A 10275-nucleotide genomic window follows, 5' to 3' on the forward strand; every position below is an offset into this window, starting at 1 on the left:
ATTTCTCTTCACCTGTGGCTCAAGGCTGGCAGGTGGGATAAATACTGCAGATAGATAAATAAGCAAGCGAGTAGAGTGGATTGATGGTTCGATACATTAAAAGATAAGTACAAAACAGCAACGTAAAGGAAAATCAAACACTCGTCCATTAAACAGTTATAAAACAAAATGTGGTAAAGGGAATGTAAGAACACTTGCCTACTGAGTCTCATTTCATAGACCACTAATGCTCCCTCTGTTTCTACGAGTATTCCTCCATCTTCTCCCATCGCTACATCATCATTACTATTTAACGTTGTCATTTTTAGTAACGAAGAAAAAAGGTCTCGCCAGATTTGATGTAAAACGAAAGAGTCACGGGATCAGTTAGTAAGTCATCATTCATTTCGTTCCTTCACTACTAATTGGTATGTTATTAAGAGTGTCTCAGTATTCATTCAGAGGGTATTTAGTGTACAGTTGACGTCTTGGGCTCTTTATCTCTTCCAATCACTATTTCCAAAAACAAAAAGTCACAAAGCCGAATTTAATTTTTTTGTCTAACTATAAACATTACAGAATTCTCTTGATTTCAGTAATACAATCATGAAAAGTTCTTAAAAACCCAATAGCTTCCAATATAAGCAATTAATAATCAAGATATGGTAGTAAAATATGGCAATGGAAACTGGACACCGATGGATTTGAGTGTTGACAGTACGCGACTAAAGTTAATAAATGCACATTTCTACAAATTTTCCGGCTACTCAGCAATGCAAGGCGGGTAAAGCCAGTAAGAGAAGCAGCACGTGTTGAGACCATTAGCATCAACACACGCCGACACACGCTGGGGCTGAGACATTGCTACAAGTATTACATGTGCTAATAAACTCAAAACCGCAAATTCCACACGCCAAGCCAAACACACATTCCCTTCATTTATCCCTCCTCGCTTCAACTTATTTCCTAAGCTATACACAAAAAGGCAGCGAATGTCTGTAACGCATCAAAATTTCCTATCCTAAGCTATATACGAAAAAAGGAAGGAATATTTGTAATTTTCTAAGCTATACACAAAAAAGGCAACAAATATATGTAACGTATCAAAATTTTCTAAGCTATACACAAAAAATGGCAACGAATATCTGTAACGTATCAAAATTTACTAAGCTATACGCAGAAAAAATAAGGCAAGGAATACCTGTAAAGTATCAAATCGGACTTAACTTCTCTTTGCATTTCCCCTAACTCGACACAGAAAAGGTAAAAGAAAATTAAAAAGATGTGAAAACCCGACTCTAGAAAAGCCATACAACATGATACAACGCTTCGAAATGACTAAATCAACTTCCATCGAGTCTTCTAAAGCGGACACACTTAGAAATGTAAAGAAAATTCGTAAAGTAAGAAGGAATAATAAAAAGAAAAGAAAGACAGGCCACGAGAACCATAGAGCGTGACGCAGGACAGCAACTGGACTAAACCGCCTCAGAATAGCGAAGAGAACTGAAGAGAACTCTGATGGCGTGTTCCGAGCGGCGCCACAGACTCTCATGGGATCATGGGAACTTTCAAGCTGGCCGCTGCGGTGAGGCGAAGCTGCTAACAAGTACAAGTGTGGACTGGATGCTTTTTGATCGCGCCTCGTATGACTCGATGAAGGCAGATCAGGGAGGGAGAGAGGGAGGGAGGATGAGGAGGAATGGCTGGGTGGTGCGGGGTGGGCGGAGGGCAAAAACGCCCCCTTCTGCACCCAGTGGCGGCATCGTGAGCTGGTTATAAGCACGTTCAAAGTTCCCTGCAACACTGTGTACCACTGAACCTGCTGGTGGCGGAGACAAACAGAGCGTTGACTCATCCCAGTGCCCTTCGTGACTCTCTTGTGATACTATGAAGTGTACTACGCTGGGTACGCCTTCCTCTACTTCTGTCCCACGAGAGTCTTCGTCTTTTTTTGACCCAACAGTCTATAATTATCTACTTTTCTCCAGCATCTCCATCTCTTTCTCCTTAATCTTTATTTTCTGCTTCTATCCTTCCAGTAGCAATTTCGCACTTCCATAGCTCCTTCCTTAAATCCCTCAAGCACCTTCATCTCTTCCTAAACCGACACATCATTTCTACACACCCATCTTCTGCATGATTACGCCATTTCTTACCATCATCATCTTTTTATAGACTCTTTTTAACTTATATTGATACACCTGACTCCTTTTTTTCTCTCTTCTATCCACTCACAATTTCTACAGTTCATTCACTTCTTGCGACTGATCTTCCACAGCTTCCTATAACTACTACTACACTAAATTAATAGCCGACTCCTGCTCTTCCTCTTACTCCTTCGTCAGTTCCTATACCCTTCCTGTCCAGTTAGCTGTGGGACAGATTTCACTAGCGTAGATATAGGATGAATAATTCTCTATCTGGTGCTGCAACTGTTCGCCTCCCTCCTCCTCTTCTTCCTCCTCCTTCTGGCAGTCAATATCTACACCCAATGCAAAACCTAAACGAGCAGGAGCGAAGTAACACGACGAAAAGCGTATCAACGTATATGCTGAGACCAGAATAGCTTAGCACTCTCTCTCTCTCTCTCTCTTACCATCTTAGCGACTACTACTCTACAAGTTTCTTCCCTCCTGCTTCCCCACCCTCTCTCCTCTTCCCTCCTCCTCTCCCTTCCCTCCCATCCCTAATAATCACTCACCTTCCTCCTCCTCCTCCTACTTCCTTCCTCCCTCCCTTCCTCCGCGCAGTCCCTTCCCTTCTTCCCTTCTCTCTTCCTTTCCCTCCGCCTCGATGAAGGGAAGGGAGGGGAAAGGAGGGAAGGGATAGGAATAGGAGCAGACGGGAAGGATGAAGAGAGAGAGAGAGAGAGAGAGAGAGAGAGAGAGAGAGAGAGAGAGAGAGAGAGAGAGAGAGAGAGACTAAGGTGGCCATTGTCACTCCTTCCTTGGAAATCTTTCTCAGCCGGATGTAAAGTTCTCTCTCTCTCTCTCTCTCTATGGATACTATCTTTTCCTCAATGTGTGTGTGTGTGTGTGTGTGTGTGTGTCAAAATATCCTTGATAATTTCACTTCGCACACTTGCGCAAACACACACACACACACACACACACACACACACACACACACACACACACACACACACACACAACGACCCTAAATAATAATAATAATAATAATAATAATAACAGACAATAGAATGAAGAGCAGTCTCGTAACTAACTTAGCAATTGTACGAAAAAAAAAAGTAAAGAGACTAATGGAGAATAATGACTGTAAAGAATAAGTGATGAAGATAAAGAGAAATAGAAAACGAAAAGAAATAAAAACACAAACACATAAACACTGAAGCGACTACAACAACGAGGAAAAGTGTTACAAAATCATAAATACAAAGTGAAATGATGAATAAACAGAAGTGATGATGAATGAGATCGTAAAGGTGCAAATGGTAATGATTCTCGTAAAGGTGGAATTAGCTATAAGTTTGATTGTAGTAGTAGTAGTAGTAGTAGTAGTAAGTTATCGTACGGTGATCATTGAGGTAGTCGTGATAGTGAAGATGGAGGCTATGGTGACAATGGAGGAGGAGGAGGAGGAGGAGGAGGAGGAGGAGGAGGAGGAGGAGGAGGAGGAGGAGGAGGAGGCAGTAGCGGCGGCGGACAGGATGCTGGCGGCTGGCCCTCCTTTACGGCGGATGTGCTGGCTCGCGTGTCTCCCTCCGCCTCCTTCCCTTTCCTCCTCCAGCTCCACTACCACCTCCTCCTCCTCCTCGTCCTCGTCCTCCAGCACCGCCACTACCACTGCACATCTTCCTTCATCACCAATCTTCCATCTCCTCTATTCTCCTGCATTCCAACTCTACTTCCACATCACCATCATCATCATCATCCACCTTTGGTAATGTCTTCCCATCATCACCACTGCCATCACTGCACCATCATCCATCCCCAACACCATCATCACCACCATAACTAATACCACTACACGTACCACCGCCTATGTCTTCAAAAATACTCTTGAGAGAGAGAGAGAGAGAGAGAGAGAGAGAGAGAGAGAGAGAGAGAGAGAGAGAGAGAGAGAGTATTCCTTACCATCTTTCAGTTAATTGAGGCTTGTAACCCAAGGCCACAAACAGGTCGGCTGCAACAGGAGCGTAACAGCCGCCCCACTTAACAGTTCCCTGAGTACCTTCATTCATTTACAACCTCTCCTTCTCTCTCTCTTCCTACACCGGCAGTCGCTCAGGTGTTCTCTCCCACTCCCCCCCCAGCATCCCTTTCCCCATACCTGTATCTCTATCTCTCTACGCCTCCCTCCGTCCCTCCTTCCCTCCCTCCACTACGGGTGAGGGGAGGGAGGGACTGATGGAGGGAACAACTCAATGAATGGTGAGGACTTGAGTAGCGGTTGAGAGTCTTATCAGTAAAGACGATAAGGCGAGAGCTAGCCAGCCACACACACACACACACACACACACACACATACACACACACACAAAGGTCGTCTTTCCTGCCATCCTTAATTAAGAGGTGGATCTTTGCCATATAATCTCTTACTCTTCCTTTCTTAAGCACTTCTCTCTCTCCCTCTCTCCTCCTCCACATTCTCCTCTCTGTCCCTCTAGTTTAAAACGTTCTTTCCTTTTGTATCTTCGTCACTTTCGTTCCTCTTTAAGATGGCAACGTAGTCACCACCACCACCACCACCATCACGCGAGAATCTCATGCTTCGTGGAAAGATAAAAGCCCGTGATTCTTTTCTGCTTGAGGTGATTAAGCAAGTAACTCAAAGAAAACATGAATCAGCAGCCTTTTTTTTTCACGTTCTTTTAGCGACGTGTGACATGCTGCCATGCTCGCCGCGTCTCCCCTGCTCCTAAGGTCCTTTGTGGCTGTTGTTGCTGAGCCTGAGAACTTAAGCTGGGGAAATGCGGGAGGACACTCATTTGCCAACCCCGCTTCTGTCTGGAGGAAGGTTGGCCGGCGCATCCACGTGGCGAGTTCAATCATAAACATCTACCTAAATTTTCATGATGGTTCAGTCTTCAAGTGTCAATCAGACGTCTTGCCGTACTGATTTAAGGCGGATGGCAACACGAGGCAGGGCAGAGGTACGTAAGTAAGCACCCGAATGAAAGCCATGATGTCTCCATTCAGTTGCTCTTCAGAAACAGCCGTGTAGATTGACTGATTGACTCAAGACGCCGCAACAAAAGGGCCATGTGCTGTCTATTCATGCCCTGGTGAACTTGAAAAAAAAAGAAAGAAAAAGAAAGAAGGTACATGTAAGGGAGAGCTAGAGACAGTGAAAACATGCAAATTTCAACACAAATGATGTCCCTCGTGATCTACAAAGGAACAGAGAACAAGATAGAAAGAACGAAAAGTATTAGAACCACGACTAATAAACCTGACCATACCAAACACACCACACATCTAAAACAACAAACACACGTCCTGAGACACGATCCTGTTTACTGACTGAATGATTTGAAGCGCTGGAAAACCTGATCATATTAATACTAACCGCCCAAGGAGACCAGAACCTTACTCTGCACGCATCCAAACCCTGGACAACGAAACCATACACCTTAAGGACCAGCGTCACACCCCACAGGCTATAGTTATGTCCCTGAGACCACAACTACGCACCAGCGAGACGACCGACATAACCTAACCACAATACGAGTAATCCCTCCCTCTCGATTGGGCCGTCCCGTCACAGCCAGCGAGCATTGAACCAGAAGTGCCGCTCACAAGGTTACGAAAGACCAAAGGGATAAATGGCAAGTCAACACAGGAGTGGAGTGGAGGGCAGAGCAGCCAGCGCCTCTCCTCGTCTATCCCCGCACCGCACCGCACCGCCGCCTCACGCAGGGGGCCGTCAGAACGCTTGTCGCTCTTCATTCTGGGCTTCCTTGCGGTCACTCACAACCTGCCCAGGCTCTTAATCTACATCCCACCACCACCACCACCACCACCAGCGAAGACCCACCCACCCACGCACCCACACCCTGGCGCCCACGGGATACAGGAGTTTAGGCAGGGATGCTATCACCACCATCCTCACCACCACCACCACCACGCCCCAGGTATATAAGACAGTATTCACGTCACCACAACCACCAAAACCACCACTGTCATCTACTTCTCCAGGCACTGTGAGAATTGGTGCACTGGTGTTGGTGTTGTAATGGTGTTGTGGCTTCGTGTCTCCATTTCCTTTCAGCCGTAAGTCCAATCCAGCTCAAGTATACAGTGTGTGTGTGTGTGTGTGTGTGTTTAATGCAGTAAATGTAAGATTACACCAATAATAATTATAGAGAAAATGTTATGTGAAGGCAAATAATAATAATAATAATAATAATAATAATAATAATAATAATAATAATAATAATGGTTAGTAATACATATTATGCACACACACACACACACACACACACACACACACACACACACAAAATGACAGCACAAAAAACAATAATAATGATAGCAAACATCACTCCACAGTATAAACAACAAAAATAAAAGACCCAACTTGTTATCACTCATCTGAATCAATGAAGAAAAAAGGAGAAAAAAAAACACTCCAAACATACAAACAGCAATAAAATAACTGCAAGATTAATTAACTTCACTTATTCTATTAATAATAACACGTTAGAAAAGGAAAGTGTCTAAAATCACATTGAAAAAAAAAAGTATATAATTCTTAGTGAGCAGCCATTTCAGAATATCATATAATTTGAAACACGTGATGCCAGAGAAGCTAAATGTTGGAGGAATGTGAATAATGGAGGGAGAGGGAGGAGAGAGAGGGAGAGGGAGTGTCGAAGTACTACTAACAATGCCATGCGGGGTGAGAGGAAAGGAGGGAAGTGAGGGAGGGAGGGAGGGAGAGATGGGGAGGCGGATGACGGGATGGAAAGGGGAGTCTTGCAATGGGGAGGAGGAGGAGGAGGAGGAGGAGAGGGGTATTAGAGGACACCAGCACGGAGGAGCGTCTGCTTATAATGAATCAATTCTTCTTTCTTTACTCTCTCTGGTCAATTCTTTTCGAGCTTTCCTCCCGGGCACATCAAGTTTAAAACACACCACTGAGTTTTCACCACCACAGATGATGCTTCACACATACACACACACACACACACACACACACACACACACACATATACCGGCATCATCATCACTATCGCCTTCTGTTCTTTTCTTTTTATCTTTTTCTATGTGCAGTTAACTTTTTAAGGTCGGAAGCACCAACACATTTACGTACACGATGCTGGCAACACACGTACACTCCTTCTAGTACGCCGGGGAGATGAAAAACGTACATAACACGTCACTCATCTTGACGCACACGAGGTTCCATGCACACTTTTCATATGTACACTTATTAGTATGCTTCACGTGCACATGATATGTACACTCAACTTATCAATGAACAATATGCATAATGTGCTTACTTACTACGGACTGTACATGTATGTGCACACGCTTCACGTACACAGGAAGTCATCTGCTTCCACGTCACACACGCACACACGACCAGCTTTCCTCTCGTACACGTTAGATAAGTGACTTCCTAAGCTTTACTTCAGGTCAGGGTGAGTCACTTGACGCTCCACGTTGACTCACTACAGTACTGTACACGCTCATCTTGTTGAGTCACCACAGCTTCCTCGGATATCTCCGCTGCGTTATTTCACCTTATCTTCGTCAGTCAAGTCACTTCACACACCACAATGTTGCCTGCCTCACTTTGCAGTAGCTTCTTGTGTACAGCAGCACATGCAGTCACTTCATGTTTACACCCTTCACTAGTCAGTGCAGAGATTCACGAGCTTACATCACTACAACCAGTCAGTCACTTCGTCACTTCACAGCCACCACACACCATGAGTCACTTCGCATCTCCGTAACAGCAGCAGCAGCAGCAGCAGCAGTACTACATCCACCCATCCATCCCGCATCAGTCCTTCCCTCGCATCAGGTAGTCAGTCAGTCAGCATCGACGGCCATTCGAATGCCTGGCTGACACTCACCGCCTCCACCTTTGCGTGCAGACGATCATGGCTTCCTCCCTCCCTTCGCTGCTGCTGCTGGAGGAGGACGAAGAGGAGGAGGAGGCGAGGAGGTAAAGGCACGAAGCCACTGTTGCACTGTATCCTAAATATCCTGCGTGTCCCTTCGCGGTAGATCCACAACAGCGGCGACGACGGAGGAGGATGTGGGGGACGAAGAGAACACTCGTGATGGCTCTCTCTGTCTATCTCCCTCCCTCTCTCTCTTTCTCTCTCCCGAACACCACGGCACAGGGCGCCGGGCGGGCTGGCGGGGCGCGGCTCGCAGGCCAACCAGCCACCACCACCACCACCACACACATGCTCGGATATAAGCCCTTTTCGGCCACTTTTCTCTCCCTTCCGCTCCTTTTCTTCTGCGGGCGGGTGGCTGGGGGCACGACACTGGCGGAGGGAGGGTTCCTGGCCGCTGCACGCCCCTCTGTGACTCGTGGCATGGCAGGCTAGGAAGGTTCTGCTTGGTTTTTATGAATGAGACAAGTGTTCACCATTGAATGAAATGGCTGCTCACTTTGACAACCTCGCGTCCCTTCCCACCACACTTACCTATTCCCACAAATTCGCATCAGTAGGTAAATCCACAAGCGAGGGTAATACAGCTGAGAGGAGTAGAAGAGGCTTTTGAAAATCCAAATGTCGATATAATCCTTAAGAGCACACAGCAGGAGTGTTCACCCTCTCACAGTTGAACCAAATATGGACCCTCACTCCCTCAGCGTCAGCCCAGCCCAGCAGGCGAGGCACGGGCGAGTCCACTCTCGGGGCGGGGGAGGTCACGTCGCCACAAATTTTCCACTATTTCCACATATACTTCATCAAGCGTAGTTCCTTTGATGTAGAATTACTAGAAACATTAAATCCATCATATTTTTCATCGTATAATGCATCCAAACGCCTTCTATCACATTCAGGTACTGATTGTGAATTATATCAAAACATTCTCCTTTTGCGCAATTATTTGGCTCCAAAGCAGGTACTACATAAATTTAGCATCGCGACTAAATCTACAAGAGCATACTGAATGCATTTGACATCCTACAAGTAGAGAAATAGCCTCGAAAATGGCCATATTGCAGAAGAAAGGTGAGCACAGCCAGCAACAGGCGTTCGTTTCATTCATAAGAGCGGGACGAGAACTGCCAGACGTAAGATGAAGGAGCAGCCGCCGCCGCACCGCCTCGTATAAACACAGCTCCTGCTAACACCCTTCCTTCCCTCCGCCTTCCTCGCCTGTTAATTTAAGCCTCGAGGATAATGCAGAGGAGGGAGAAAACACCTTACAAACATCTCCCAACTCCTGCTCCTCCCTGCACTTCCCCTTTCCCCCTCCCAACCCCCCAAGGCCCACGGAGAGGAGAGAGAAGGAAGGAGGAGAGGGGGTGTGGCTTCTGCTAGCTGGTGGTGGTGGTGGTGGTGGTGGTAGTCGTACACAAATAGTGGTTGTGGGGCCGGGTGTACGGACATAGGGGAGAGGGAGCGCCAAGTATTAATGCGCATAATATTATCGTTGGGGGAAGTGGCTATCTAGGAAGGAAGGAAGGAAGGAAGGAAGGAGGGTATGTAGGTAGGTAAGGTATTCAACACGCTTCCCACTCTCTCTCTCTCTCTCTCTCTCTCTCTCTCTCTCTCTCTCTCCACAACACCTCATCTTTTATTTCTTACTTCATTCTCTTCTGTACTCCTTCTTCTCTTCCTCTCAAACGTTCCTCAGTCTCTTTTTTCTTTAATTTCCTCTCCTCCCTTCTTCCTTCCTCTGCCCTCAAGCATCCCAACCCCAAACTCCTCCTCCTCCTCCTCCTCCTCCTCCTCCACTCCTTACCTGTCCCTTCATTGACTTAAACCATTCACTAATTCAACGTTGCCTCCTCCTCCTCCTCCTCCTCCTCTTCCTCCTCCTCCACACTGCGCAGGTAGTAGTACTGAAGGTGTGTGTGTGTGTGTGTGTGTGTGTGTGTGTGTGTGTGTGTGTGTGACAAGATGAAAGAGACAAGAAAAAACCCTGATACATGAGAGAGAGAGAGAGAGAGAGAGAGAGAGAGAGAGAGAGAGAGAGAGAGAGAGAGAGAGAGAGTCAAGGTCACTCAACTCTTAAGGTCAAATCAATAAGGAGAGAAAGAAAAATAAAAGTCAACGCAAACCAATAAATTAGAATAAAGAGAAACAAAAAAAGCGCACACGAAATAAAAAAAGAAGAGGAAGGAAAGGAATGA

At 46.0% G+C, this 10275-nt stretch overlaps 1 protein-coding gene across 2 annotated transcripts in view; it reads right to left on the reverse strand.

Annotated features, from left to right (window-relative positions):
• The window catches only part of LOC123516888 (protein sprouty-like), a 17090-nt gene extending 8322 nt beyond the window's left edge, over positions 1-8768 (reverse strand). Inside the window, exon 1 of one of the 2 annotated variants that reach the window (XM_045276612.1) lies at positions 8612-8768. The gene's annotated coding sequence lies outside the window, so the exon portion shown is untranslated. Of the gene's footprint in view, positions 1-7451; positions 8554-8611 lie in introns of those variants that run through there. The other variant, XM_045276613.1, reaches the window with a different exon arrangement.
• Positions 8769-10275: the final 1507 nt, after the last annotated feature.

This window comes from Portunus trituberculatus, chromosome 41 (assembly GCF_017591435.1).
Source record: "Portunus trituberculatus isolate SZX2019 chromosome 41, ASM1759143v1, whole genome shotgun sequence".
Lineage (NCBI taxonomy): Eukaryota > Metazoa > Arthropoda > Malacostraca > Decapoda > Portunidae > Portunus > Portunus trituberculatus.